Source organism: Amblyraja radiata, chromosome 2 (genome assembly GCF_010909765.2).
Source record: "Amblyraja radiata isolate CabotCenter1 chromosome 2, sAmbRad1.1.pri, whole genome shotgun sequence".
Lineage (NCBI taxonomy): Eukaryota > Metazoa > Chordata > Chondrichthyes > Rajiformes > Rajidae > Amblyraja > Amblyraja radiata.
The window spans coordinates 147,870,577-147,885,118 of NC_045957.1; the positions used below are offsets into that span (position 1 = coordinate 147,870,577).

Sequence of the window (14,542 nt, forward strand, 5' to 3'; positions counted from 1 at the left end):
GATTGTGGTCAACCGCCTTGCTATACCCATTTCAGGAATGACTTAAGCGCTTGCCTTTTGACAGAGAAACAATATGAAGAGAAGAACACAAAAGAAAAATTATAAAGTGGAAAAATAATGACAGGATATTTTTAAATTTAAAGACAACAAAATAAATACTGTGGCAAATAATTTAGGTAAATTCTGGATATGTATGTAAAGTTTATTTTCTTTGCATAGCGCGTTAGCTTATTCCATAACCCATTGTCACCTGTTATTAAACCTAAATGCAATGCCCTAAGCGTACAAGTACAAATATAAAGAACTTTGTGCATCCTGTGCTGGCAGTTCATGGCTAAATGGTTACTTCATGCACCTGTCCAGCAGCCATACATGAGCACAGAAGGGGTTCCAAGGAGACACATTTGCATGTGAAATATATGGCTTTTTATTTGGTCAAAGGAAGTACTGGGGCATGACAAGTTCATATTGTTACATTATGACTTCTATGCTCTGCTTTGTGGTTAATCCTTGTTGAATAGTTATTTATATAGATGCAGTAGGCCTTTCCCCTTACAACCATGCACATTGAACTGAGACTTTTATAAACAAAAAATCCCCATGGGTTACATAAGATTGCACTGTAATTTATCTTCCAGAGGTTATTATATTTAAAATAATGTTCTGTTTGTATGGAGATCACTCCACTGAGTGCAGTTATTCTTTCATTGTAGTTTGCTTTGACATTTGACCTGGATTTTGAAATAAAAGAAAACTTTATTTATTATAAAACAGCTGAACGAACACAGGCCTGTCAATGAATGCATACAAAAGATGATACTTATATTGCCAGTCATGGGTTACATTTGTCATATTGCCGTTCCTTTCCTTTCATGGTGAAGCTCCTACTGTTAATGTCAAATATTAATACTAAACACAAGAAAAAAAAACACAAAAAAGAAAAATCCTCATTTTAACTTGCACCGGAAATTTAGTATGGTGATGGTAGGCAAGAAATATCCACACATTGACATGCAGATGTGTCAGCTGGACACGTTGACCATGTTCACATCATTGGCACAACTTAGGTAAATTCCCATTCGCATCTTACTCCTCATGCCCCACAAGGAAGCATTAAAATATATATTTTGCTAACCAATCTGGCCCCAATGAAATTGACACACGCTGTTTCTGATGAGTGCCAAACAAGATAGCATTAAGATACTAAGAGTCTAAAGAAGGGTCCCAACTCAAAACGTCACCCAGCCATGTCTCCAGAGAAGCTGCCTGAGTTACTCCAGCACTTTACGTCTTTTTTTGGTAAACCAGCATTTGCAGTTCCTTGCGTCGAGTGTTAAAATACTGTCAGGTTGCAAATAGCTTGATCAGATTGTAGCATCTAAATCCTCATCTTCCTTTGACAATAGCCTCAATGGACAAAGTAAATGCACCTTTAATAAAGTTCAGGCCTTACAGCATTGGAGAGGATGCAGAAGATATTTACTGAATGCTGCCTGGAGTAGGAGCCCAGTAGCAACAAGGAGTTGTTCCAGGTGTCCAGGTGTCAACTCTTGTACATCGGCGAGATCAAGCACAGGCTCGGCGATTTTTTCGCTGAACACTTCCGTTCACTCTGCCAAAACCTACCTGATCTCCCGGTTGCTCGGCACTTTAATTCCCCCTTCCATTCCCAATCTGACCTTTCTGTCCTGGGCCTCCTCCATTGTCAGAGTGAGGCTCAGCACAAATTGGAGGAACAGCACCTCATATTTTGCTTGGGTAGCTTACACCCCAGCAGTATGAACATTGACTTCTCTAACTTCAAATAGCCCTTGCTTTCCCTCTCTCTCGATCCCCTCCCCCTTCCCAGTTCTCCCACGAGTCTCACTGTCTCTGACTACATTCCATCTCTGTACCACCCACTCCCCTGACATCAGTCTGAAGAAGGCAGGGCTGCCAACTCTCACGCATTGAGCGTGAGAATCACGCATTTCGCCAAATTCTCACGCTCTTAAGCTGACCACAAATTTCTCACACTCTGTCGTGAGAAATTCTGTGATCAAAGAAAATTTCAAAACTCATATCAACTGCATGGGCCACGGGTGTTAGAGAGACAAGGCTGAGGGAGGGATGGAAGCAGAAGCAGCAGTGGGGGCAGATGCGCACATGGAGCCGGGGCTGGCGAGTTTTTGCCGGGCTGGCAAATGTTTGCCGGGCTGGCGAGTCGCTCGCTGCAGCTCCAGTTATGGAGCAGCCTCAGTGCAAAAGTCCCGGGCCGTCGGAGGCGTCGGAGGCGAGGGGGACCAATATCCTGGCGAGGAGATTTGCAAAGGCTACTGCGGAGACTTTAAACTAGAACGGTTGGGGGGAGGGACTCAAATAGAGAAAGCTAGTAGACAGTGTGTGAGGCAGGAGGCAGAGAAGAGAAACACTCAGACCCAACATGTAGGGGAGAAAGAAGAAAAATATAATAGAGAATAAGTGGTGGGTTTCTTAAATGTGTGAGCAGAGAGTGTAAAATGAGGGGAGAAGAAATAGGTAGCAAGGTGAAAAGTAAAAGTGGCAGGCAGACAAATCCAGGGCAAAAATCAAAAAAGGCCACTTTTCAACATAATTGTATAAGGGGTAAGAGTGGTGTAAAAACAAGCCTGAAGGCTTTATGTCTCAATGCAAGGAGCATTCGTAATAAGGTGGATGAGTTGAATGTGCAGATAGTTATTAATGAATATGATATAGTTGGGATCACGGAGACATGGCTTCAGGGTGACCAAGGCTGGGAGCTGAACATCCAGAGATATTCAGGAGGGATAGACGGAAAGGAAAAGGAGGTGGGGTAGCGTTGCTGGTTATAGAGGAGATTAATGTAATAGAAAGGAAGGACATTAGCTTGGAGGATGTGGAATTGATATGGGTAGAATTGATATGGATATATTATCAGTGCAGAGGAGCTAGGAGCAAGGCCAAGTGTGAATCCACAGTCAAGGTCTGGAATAGTACTAGGTGTGCAGTCAAAGCTGGGATAATGGGTGTTCAGCACTGGGAACCTAAGCAGGTAAGCAGCTACGATCAGGGTAGAATAGGGGGCCAGGTGTAAGGCTGGACCCAGGGTCAGGAATGAGAGAAGGTATGCAACTGGAGTCAGGGTCAGGAGTAGTACCAGATGTACAGTGAGACCCAGGTTGGTCAATATGGGCCAAGTGTTTGATTACTATCTGATTTCCATACATTAATATACTAAGATCATTCATGTGCTGCACCTGTTGATCAGAGCCTGGCTCTACTGTGGAATGTAATTAGGAATGTAATTTATCCTAACCTTATTCATAGCTAATCCAATTTAAAGCATAAATATTGCATTCAAGTGTAAGTTAAAAGACTCGCTACAGTATGCACCAGATTGCATAATTTCGAGTTGAAAAATGCAAAAGCTCCATATTAATGGGAGGGGGGACACCCCCCTCCCTCACCAAACTCTCGCTCAATGTTGGCAACCCTGAGAAGGGTCTCGATGCAAAACATCACCCATTCCTTCTCTCCAGAGATGCGGCCTGTCCCGCTGAGTTACTCCAACATTTTGTGTCCACCTTCAATTTAAACCAGCATCTGCAGTTCTTTCCTACACAGCTACAAGCAGACACTGGTCAAACCTGGACTGTTTCCTCTAGAACACCAGAGGATGAGAGGAGACCTGATAGAAAATGATGAGAGGCATAGATAAGTAGATATTCAGAACCTTTATCACAGGGTGGATTCATCAAAGGCAAGCGGGTAGAGCATTAAGGTAAGAAGTGCAAAGTTTAAAGGAGATTTCTGGGCAAGCTTTTTATACACAGGATGGTGGGTACACTTGCAAAAAGTGGTGGTGGAGGCAGATGGAGGGGATATGGATCATATGCAGGCAGTTGAAATTTGTCCCTTGGCATCACATACGGCACAGATGTGGTGGGCGGAAGGTCCTGTTTCTATGCTGTACTTTTCTGTTCCCCAATTTTAATCCTCTGCATGAATGCATGCTCAATTCTTGTTGCAGTAATTGAGTGAGTTTGGAGTAATTTAAATTGGCTCTTCGACACAATTATATCTATCGATATATCTAATTTATTTAGCTATCACATATCTGTACAAATGGAGCGACTGGGCTTGTATTCACTGGAATTTATAAGAATGAGAGGGGATCGTATAGAAACATATAAAATCATTAAGGGATTGGACATGCTAGATGCAGGAAACATGTTCCCGATGTTGGGGGAGTCCAGAACCAGGGCCCATAGTTTAAGAATAAGGGGTAGGGCATTTAGAACTCAGATGAGGAAAAACTTTTTCACACAGAGAGTTGTGAATTTGTGGAATTCTCTGCCTCAGAAGGCAGTGGAGGCCGATTCACTGGATGCTTTCAAAAGAGAGTTAGATAGAACTCTTATGGCTAGCAGAATCAAGGAGTACGGGGAGAAGGCAGGAGCGGGGTACTGATTGTGGGTGATCTGCTGTGATCACAGTGAATGATGGTGCCGAATGGCCTACTCCGGCACCTATTGTCTATGTATCTATGAATCAATGTATTTGGTTTTCAACATATTTTCTCTTTATATCATGAATATAAACAGAAAAGTTTTCAACAAAGCAAAACCACAAGATACTGATGTTTTATAGTATTGTGCCCTACAATTTTAGGATTTCAGTCCTTAGGAATAAATCTTTATATGAGCCCACCATATTTCAGAGAAGCATTACTACAGATAAGGAATTAGTGGATATGTTATTGCATCTTTGTTTTATGAACCAGCTAAAGAGCAAGACATTTTAATTATTTTTCCTGAATTAATGTCCTAGTCATAAAATAAATCATTTAAGCTACCATGCCATGGGTAAAAGCTCTTTCTTAAAAGTTGCATGTCATGAAGCCAGAGTCCCTTGTGTTTTGAAAAAGGTGATATGTTTGTACTCAGACTTTAATTGTGATAAACCAAATGAATAAATTTTGGATTCACGTGAAAGGGTTAATATTCAGGTGAGTTGATTGTGCCCTGGGGTTGCTAAATCCTGTGCAGCTTTCACTGTTTCAAAGCAAATCAATTGCTACATTCAGTCTTTGTTGGCCAATAGAACATCTCAAATCAGCACTGTCAGTTATTTGAATTATTCCCAATGATCAGTGTTACTGTTACTACAGTGTTGGAGTGTCTGAAATAGAAGAAAACCACAAATGTTTGAAATGTTGGGTGGATTAACAAAGAGAGAAAAGGAAATGGCCAGAGTGACCAGTATCCTTGACTTCCAGCCTTACAAACCCAAGTGTGACCAGCAACCCTCACTATCCAGCCTTACAAACTCAATGCACATGAAGATGGACTAGATAGATAGAAGTGATGAGCCTGTGATAGGCTGCGCTCTCTGCAGCTTCAGTCAGTCAAGAGCATAGAGTCACACAGGGTGGAAACAGGCCCTTCAGCCTGACTTGCCCGTGCTGACCAACTTTCCCCATCTACATTAGTCTTACCTGCCTGAGTTTGGCCCATATCCCTCTAAACCTTTCCTATCCACGTACCTGCCCAAATGTTTCTTAAACGCTGCAATAGTACTTGCCTCAAATACCTCCTCCAGTGGCCCGTTCCATAGACTTACCACCCTTTGTGTAAAAATGGTGCCGCTCAGGTTCCTATGAAATCTTTCCCCCCTCACCCTAATCCTATGTCCTCTGGTCCTTGATTCCCCTGCTCTGGGTAAAAGATTGTGCATTTACCCTATCTTTTTCTCTAATGGTCTTATACGCCAAGCAGAGCAGTTGTCATAGCCAGCTGGGATACATTCCACCAGAATACTTTATTTAGCACATCTGTAGAAGTTCTAGAAAGTCACATTTATTGTGTTCAGTTTTGGTCACCATGTTATAGAAAATATATTGTCAAGCTGGAAAGTGTGGAGAGAAGATTTACGAGGATTTTGCCACGACACGACGGCCTAAGCTAAAGGGAGAGGATGAGCTGAAAAGGACTTTATTCCTTGAAGCGCGGGAGGAAGAGGGGTAATCTTATAGAGGTGTCAAAGTCATGTGAGTAGTAGATTGGGTAAACGCACAGCATTTTTGCCCGGAGTTGGGGAATTGAGAATCAGAGGACATAGGTTTAAGTTGAGGGGGAAAAGGTTTAATAGGAAACTGAGGGGTAACTTTATTATGCAAAGGGTGGTGGTTGTATGGAGGAGGGAGTTGAGGCAGGTACTATTGCAATGTTTAAGAAACATTTAGACAGGAACATGGAAAGGGTAGGTTTGGAGGGATATGGGCCAAACATAGGCAGGTAGGACTAGTGTAGATGGGCCATGGGTTGGCGCGGGCAAATTGGGCTGAAGGGCACGTTTCCATGCAATATGACTCTGACTCTAAATAACAGGATAGACAAAGAAGAGCCAGTAGATGTTGTTTACTTGGATTTTCAGAGGGCCTTTGATAAGGTGCCACACATGAAGTTGTGAAACTCTTAGAAGGAAGACAATAACATGGATAGAAGATTGGCTGAATGGGAGAAGGAAAAGAATGGGAATAAAGGGGGTTTCTTCTGGTTGGCTGCCAGCGACTGATATTCCGCAGTGGTCGAAGTTGGGTCTGCTACTTTTCACGTTGTACTATAATGATTTGGATGATGGAACTGATGGTTTTATGGGCAGATTTGCAGATGATATCATGGCAGGTGGAGAGGAACCAGAGAGTCTGCAGAAGGACTTGGACATGTTGGGACAGTGGACAAAGAAGTGTCAGATGGAATGCAGCGTAACAAAGTGTGCGGTCATGAACTTTTGCAGTAGGAATAAAGGCGGACTTTTGTCGTAGGAATAAAGGCGTAGATTTAGTAAATAGGGGAGAGGATTCAGCCTTGTAAATTATTTTTGCGCTTTTTCCAGCTTTCCATCTTTCCTCTGGCAGGGTGACCAAAACCAGGGTCAACACTCCAAGTGTCGCCTCACCAACATTTTGTAAAACTGTAACATAACATCCCAACTTCTGTATTCAATTCTATGTCTGACGAAGACCAACATGCAAATTCCCTTGTCAACACACCATCTACCTGTGATGTCACTTTCAGGGGACTATGAACCTTTGTGAGTTCCTGACTAATCAAAGTTCACCTTGCTCACTTTAGAAACTTCAACTTGTATTTCCTTGCCTTATTATTACTCCTCAAGTACAATCAATTCTTTTAATTTTTATTTGTTTTGAGTCTTGCAAAACTTTTGAAACTTTCATTGTATTTTACAAATTCAACAGGAAAGTTTGTCAGGGGTTTAACTGGATGTCAAGTATTTTTCAGCTTTTTTTATTGGTGGGCATTCCCTGTTCCCATTGCATTATGTTGGTTATTTATTTATTAGTTTTCTAAAATCTGACCAGCACTGGCAAGGCCAGCATCTATTGCCTATTCCTAACTGCCCTTCAGAAGATGGCGGTGAGCCCCTTTCATGAACTGTGACAGTCCCTCGGGTGAAATGACACTGTCTACTAGATCTTGAAAAGGTCTTTGACAAAACCTGTTCACGAAAGGCACCAACAAAAAATTAAAATTGTTTTATTTGTAAAAATAGATAAAAGACTGGCTGAAGGACAGAAAGAGGTTTGTGGTAGTATAGGCAATGATATCAAGTTGGGCTTAAACGAAGAGTGGAATTGTAATTCTCCCATTAACTAAGATTCAGAAGCTGAATCACTGGTCCTCAGGCAAAGTGCTGAAATCAGGATGCGGTCATTGAGTCTGAATCAGTATCAGGTACTGATAAAATGAGTTGGCGTACAGAAACGTTTACCAAGAAAAATTGGCTTTCAAAATCGTTCATTGGTGATGCAATAACTAAAAGTAAAACTGAACAAGGTAATGGTGCACTGAATGGAAAAATTTCTGACTCTTGAACCAATAACCAATAAACGAGCAAAATGTTGAACAGTAGAGTACTGTACTAGTCAGAGGAGGACAAGCTTTAACTAGACATTAAACCGTGCTGCATTTTTATTGTCTGTGAGTATATCCTGACTGCTAAGAAATCTCCAAGGTCAAAATATTTTGTTTATTGCTCGTTAATTGTCTGGATTTCTGTAATTTAATTGACGTAACAGCATTTATTTCCTTTATATCATATATGAAAAACAAGGTAATCAGATTTTAATGAAGCCTGGGAGTTAAAATTTCCTGGGCTTAATGCCTTGCGGAGCAAGATACATTTTGTGTGTGCCGTGTGCTGCCAGCCTGAAATCTGCTTTGGGTTAAAATTGACATATCTTCTGCTTGAAACAGCTGTGTTACTGATATTACAGGGAAAAAATGGCACAACATCTGTTTTAGGACATGGCTCTTCTCCTATATGCTTGTGTTGATAGATAAGGATGCCAGAGATTTACCAGCATATCCTAAAAGACAATCTTGCAGTCTTCTGGCCAAATGGATTATGCATATCATTCCGCGCTCCTCAACTCCATCATTCACATATCTACCACAACTGGGAGAATTGGCATCTGGGTTGCCTTATGGTGTACCATTATGGAGTCAACAGTCAGCTTTAGGGTGCCTACTTGGCTCTTGTAATCCATCTCAATATTAACTTGCACTAAACTTACTTGCAAAAAGCATTAAAATCCGCTCCAGAATTCTATTGGGAAGTTGGATAGTAGATTGACACGAAATGCTGGAGTAACTCAGTGGGACAAGGAGCATCTCTGGAGAGAAGGAATGGGTGACGCTTTGGGTTGAGACTCTTCTTCAGATTGCCAGTCTGAAACGTCACCCTGAAACGTCACCCATTCCTTCTCTCCAGCGATGCTGCCTGTCCCGCTGAGTTACTCCAGCATTTTGTGTCTATCTTCGATCTGCAGTTTGTGTCAATCTTCGATCTGCAGCATCTGCAGTTCCTTCCTACATATTTAGATAGTAGATATTTTGGATTACTGAATTATGCAACAATCATACTTGGGGATAAATAAACCAAATAATGTACCTGGTTCAGTATCGCAGGCCTTTTCAGGATCTGCTAACTCATGACACTGTTTCCTAACATGTAAGGCTTAATTATTTGTTCCCTTCCAAGATACTTATTTCTGCTGACATGTTTACACATAAAAAGGTGATATAAACAGTTGTGAAGTTTGATAGAAGCAAAAAGCACACCTGCGTCTGCAACTGACCAAAAACTACTATTAAATGGATAGCCAGCCTTCCACAAAGTGTGTGATAGAAATGGCTCCAGCTTTTCATATTTTGGCAATTGTGCCTACAGTAAACGTTTAGTTATTGAAGGTGCTATCACGCCCACTTACATTTAGAGGCATAGAGACATACAGCATGGAAACCAGGCCTTTTGGCCCAACCTGCTCAGGCCGACCAAGATGCCCCATCTACGCTGTCCCACCTGCCCACGTTTGGCCCATATCTCTCTAAACTTTTCCTATTCTTGTACGTGTCCAAATGTCTTTTTAATGTTGTTATAGTACCTGGCTGATCAACTTTCTCTGGCAGCTTGTTCTATATGCCCACCACCCTCTGTGTGAATAAGTTGCCTTCAGGTTCATATTAAATCTTTCCCCTCTCATCTTAAACCAATGTCCTCTGGTTCTTGATTCCAATACTCTAGGTAAAAGCTTCTGTGCATTCACCTTATCCACCTCCCACCCACCCCTCATGGTTTTAGACACCTCTATATGATCACCCCCTCAGCGCCTGCACTCCAGGAATATAAATCCTGGCCTGCCCAACCTCACTCTATAACTCAGGACCTCAAGTCCTAGCAACATCCTCGTAAATCTTCTCTGCACTCTTTCCAGCTTAATGACATCCTTACTATAGTCCTTTTAGGACTGAGATGAGAAAATCATTTTTCACACAGAGTGGTGAATCTGTGGAATTCTCTGCCACAGAAGGTAGTTGAGGCCAGTTCATTGGCTATATTTAAGAGGGCGTTAGATGTGGCCCTTGTGGCTAAAGGGATCAGGGGGTATGGAGAGAAGGCAGGTACAGGATACCGAGTTGGATGATCAGCCATGATCATATTGCATGGCGGTGCAGGCTCGAAGGGCCGAATGGCCTACTCCTGCACCTATTTTCTATGTTTCTATAGTAGGTTGACCAAAAATGAATGCAATACTCCAAAAGCGGCCTCACCAATGTCGTGTACAACTGTAACATAACATTGCAACTTCTTTACTCAATACCCTGACTGATGAAGGCCAGTGTCCACCTTATCTACTTATGACGCCACTTTCAGGGAACAATGTTCAACACCACTCCCTAAGGCCCTGCCATTCACTGTGAAGGTCCTGCCCTGGGTTGACTCCCCCAAAATGCAATACCAGCATTTATCTGCATTAAACTCCATTAGCCATTCCTCAGTCCACTTGCCCATCTGATCAAGATCCTACTGTAATTTCTCCTAGCTTTTCCACTGAAAAATATTCTGCATTCTGCTACTGGAATTCAGATTGCAACATTGAAACAAGTGAGTCTTTTTCACAGGAACTAATTACTATCTTTGAATTATATATAATGTGAAAAGTTCAGGAAAAGGGGAAAACTACATTGAAAAAATCAGTTTGCAGATTTTAAGTATTTATAAGCATCAATCTCTGTCTCCAACTGTATATAATATTCTGTCAAAAAACATGGATTTATTACTTTTGCTGGCCTTAACTTTTATTTAATGAGCGATGGTGGGGTACCATCTTGGGAGAAATCCATTCCATGTTTTCTGTGCTACATGCCTTAGCTCAGCAGTTGTTCACACAGAATGCATAAACTCCCAAGTGCAAGGCTGATAACATGACATCCTGCCCTTGCAAAGTTACTGACTGACACTTGAATAATTAATCAGCTCACCAGGCCATAACAGCCCCTACACCAGTCTATCTGATAAAAACAGGACACAGTTCACTGCTCTATATGCTGCTGGGGTACCCTACTATTTTGATTCACAGTTCAAATGGCGAGTGATGCAGACTAAATGTCTGCCAGGAATAAAATAAGCCCCAATCCATTTACGTCCCACTGATCTTTTACAACACTTTAGATGTACACAAAAATGGGTTAAAACGAGCAATAAAAAGCTGAAGTAAAAGTGAGGATGATGAATTGGCAGTGTGATACCGTCTGGAAGATAAACAAAGAATGTAAGTTATACATATGACAGTGATAATAGTTTGACTTGTCTTGATAATAAACTAGTGTGAAAGATAAGTGTTCCTAATGCAACCAGACAGATTTTACATATTCTGTCCATCCTCGCATGTCAGTGGTCGGAAAATTATTGGACATTATGCCAGTGACAGGAAAATTATTGGATATTATGTCAGTGTTAGGAAAATTATTGATGAAAGTCTGAAAGGATAAGATTTGTGAACATTTGGAAAAGCAAGAGCTGATAATCATCATGGCTTTGTCCCAGGGGAAATGTGTCACACTAATTTGACAGTGTTTTTTGAGGAGGTAACTAAGAAGATTAGATACAGGCAGGGCACAGTGCAGAAGAGATTCACCTCGATGTTCCCTGCTTTTGGCTACTTTAGTTATGGGGAGAAATTTGGAAGGCTGGATCTCGGAGAAGACTGAGGAGTGTCCTGATAGAGAGATATATGAAATTCAAAGAGACACAGATGGAATCAATAATCAAAATCTTTTCCCCCATAGCACGGGTATCAAAAACAAAAGGTTTAAGGTGAGAGGAAAGAGTTTTATTGGGAATTTGAAGGAGTAGTTTTTATACAGAGAATGATTGACAACCTTTTTCCTGGCGTGGACATGTCAAAGACTAGAGCGCATAGCTTCAAGGTGAGAGGAGTAAAATTTTAAAAAGATGTGCGAGGCATGCTTTTTAACACGGAGAGTGTTGGGTGCCTGGAACACGCTGCCAGATTAGGTCATGGAGGTATTGTTCCTGATGTTGGCTCCAAATAGATACCTCTATCCTGAGGCTGTGACTCCAGAACTCTGGATTCCCCAGCCATTGAGGACATCCTCTCAGCATCATATCCTTCTGGCTGTTAAAATGTTATAGGTTTCTATGACACCTCCTTTTATGTTTGTAAACTCCAGTGAATGTAGTCGGCCCATTCTACATGTATGGGGGAATATAGTGAATATAATATTTGACCGGACATTTAACATTGTTGGAAATTCTATGACCGATGTGTTATGATTTTGCTCTATGATAACTTTTGAGTTCAGCAACATGGCTAGGTGACTGGTTTTCATGCAGCAGAGAGATAGACAGAACTCTGTAATACCTTTCAAAGCACATGTACCCGACACCAAGAATTTCATGGGTTCCCTAATCCATCAGAAATATTAAGCTTCATATCAAGCTTTGCCAATGACTTTATATATACTTACAGCACATGCAAATCAATAGTCATACAGCATGGAAACAAGCCCTTTGGCCCAACTTTATCATCCCAACCAATGTACCCGATCTACACTGGTCCCACCTGCCTGCATTTGCCCCATATCCTTTCGAAATCTATCCTATCCATGTACATGTCCAAATCTAAAGTAAAATGTTTGAAGATTGTTTATCTAATAATAATAATCTGTTAATGGCTTCAGTGCTTTTAAGAATTATTCCACTTTATATTGAGTTTTAGTGGGGAAGACATAGAAACATAGAAAATAGGTGCAGGAGTAGGCCATTCGGCCCTTTGAGCCTGCACTGCCATTCAATATGATCATGGCTGATCATCCAACTCAGTATCCTGTACCTGCTTTCTCTCCATACCCCCTGATCCCTTTAGCCACAAGGGCCACATCTAACTCACTCTTAAATATAGCCAATGAACTGGCCTCAACTACCTTCCGTGGCAGAGAATTCCAGAGATTCACCACTCTCTGTGTGAAAAATGTTTTTAGTCAGTTTAGTCAGTGCATGGACCACATTGGCCAATGGGTTATCCCACATTTAGAAATGACACTAATGAATAGTTTTCAATTTTGGTACAATTTGATGGGTGAGCAATGAAGAGGATCATGGACATAATGTGGGGAGATGGTAGAGTAGCAGAGGACTCTGAGGCAAGGAATCTCCTCAAGGAATACCTACTATGAAGTAGTTCTCCTTTCTCCAGACTGAAGAAGGGCCCTGACCCGAAACGTCACCTATCCATGTTCCAGAGATGTTGCCTGACCTACTGTTAGTCCAGCACTTTTTTTTAAACTCAGCATCTGCAGCTCCTTGCGCCTACATTATATGTTAGTAATTTGCTAAATTACTGGAGAGAAGCACACAATTCGTATTTACTTTAAATAATTAAAAATGAGGTCATGAATGATTTGCACTGGTTACGTGTGCAATAATTGAAAAAATAGAAGCCATCTACTGCCGAATCCAGAATGTATAAAACTGAACATTTCGTGTGCAAAACCTAAAAAATGCCCGATTTGATTTTCAAGGACGTTTTTCTATACACTAAATCAAAACAGATTTTGGAGTCGTGAAGATTTAAAGTATCGCTCGGCACATTAAATTAATTAAACGAAGCCTGCAGTAGGAAGCAAACATTCACAGAGACAAAAACTAGCTTGTGGATGAAGTCATACAAATACAATTGAGGGGGGGAGGTGGAAGAAACAGATCATGCTGCAGTTGTCAGGGTGTTCCCTTGGTCTTCCCTCACAACAGTATCCGAGGGGAAGAGTGAATCCGAGGGTTATTAAAGGACCTGGACATCTGCCCAGTGCTTTCCTCGCGGTTTCCTAGGAGTCTGCTGACTCCCCTTGTTGTAAATCAAACAGTGCTTTGATTGTATGGGGAGTCCAGGGGCCTCCAAGGATCACCTCATTACCTGCTGTCTCCCAAATCTGCATTCACAGGGTCACCAGCTCGGAGCTCCGGCGGGGCTGGTGTTTGAGTGAAGCCCTCAAACTGTGGGGGCGAAAGAAAGGTGGAGAAAGTGTGTGTGTGTTTAGTGAGAGGGAAATGGATGAGTGCGAGGTGATGACATTCCTTACATTCTGAAGCGGTTTTCCACAATTTCTTCTGGGATATTGGAACATAACTAAATCGAGGGACGCGAACGTGGAAATTGACAGGGGGGGTGAATCGATAGATGAAGGAGATGTGCTCGGGTAATAATTGTCGGAAAAGTAAGGACTGCGCTGTCAGTAGTTGCTGCTAACTTTGTGTGTGTGTGTGTGGAGGCGCGCCTCCCACGGTCGCCTAGAGAGGGAAAGAGCGATCTGTGATTCAAGCTACTTGTCACTCTGCCAGCAAACACACTAGCACAAAGATTGCTTGGGGCCGCCGGAGCCGCGTCATGTGAAACCCGAGCTGGATATTTATAAACTGCCTGAGGCCTTTTTGGAGCCATAAAGGTGTTGCTGCCTTCACTTTGTCAACCCCCCCCCCCCCCCCGTCCCCGTCCCTCTTACCGACTGGCGCTGAATAAAGAGCGGAGAGTGGCAACCTTACCAAGATGTGATTGTTGTTGTTGTAACGCTCCTGTGTTGTTATGAATCTGACCCGCAGCTACATAGGCAGAAATCATTATATATTGTTTCCTTTCTGGTTCTTGGCCAGCAGGGGCTTCTTCAGCGGCTTGGTGTCT

The 14,542-nt window shown here is 42.0% G+C and overlaps 1 long non-coding RNA gene across 1 annotated transcript; it reads right to left on the bottom strand.

Moving 5' to 3' along the window:
• Positions 1 to 403: 403 nt before the first annotated feature.
• On the bottom strand, positions 404 to 14,508 carry LOC116970364. Its single transcript, XR_004411121.1, has 2 exons — positions 14,407 to 14,508; positions 404 to 731 (listed from the first exon to the last, which is right to left on the bottom strand). It is a non-coding gene; the product is annotated as an uncharacterized LOC116970364 (long non-coding RNA).
• Positions 14,509 to 14,542: the final 34 nt, after the last annotated feature.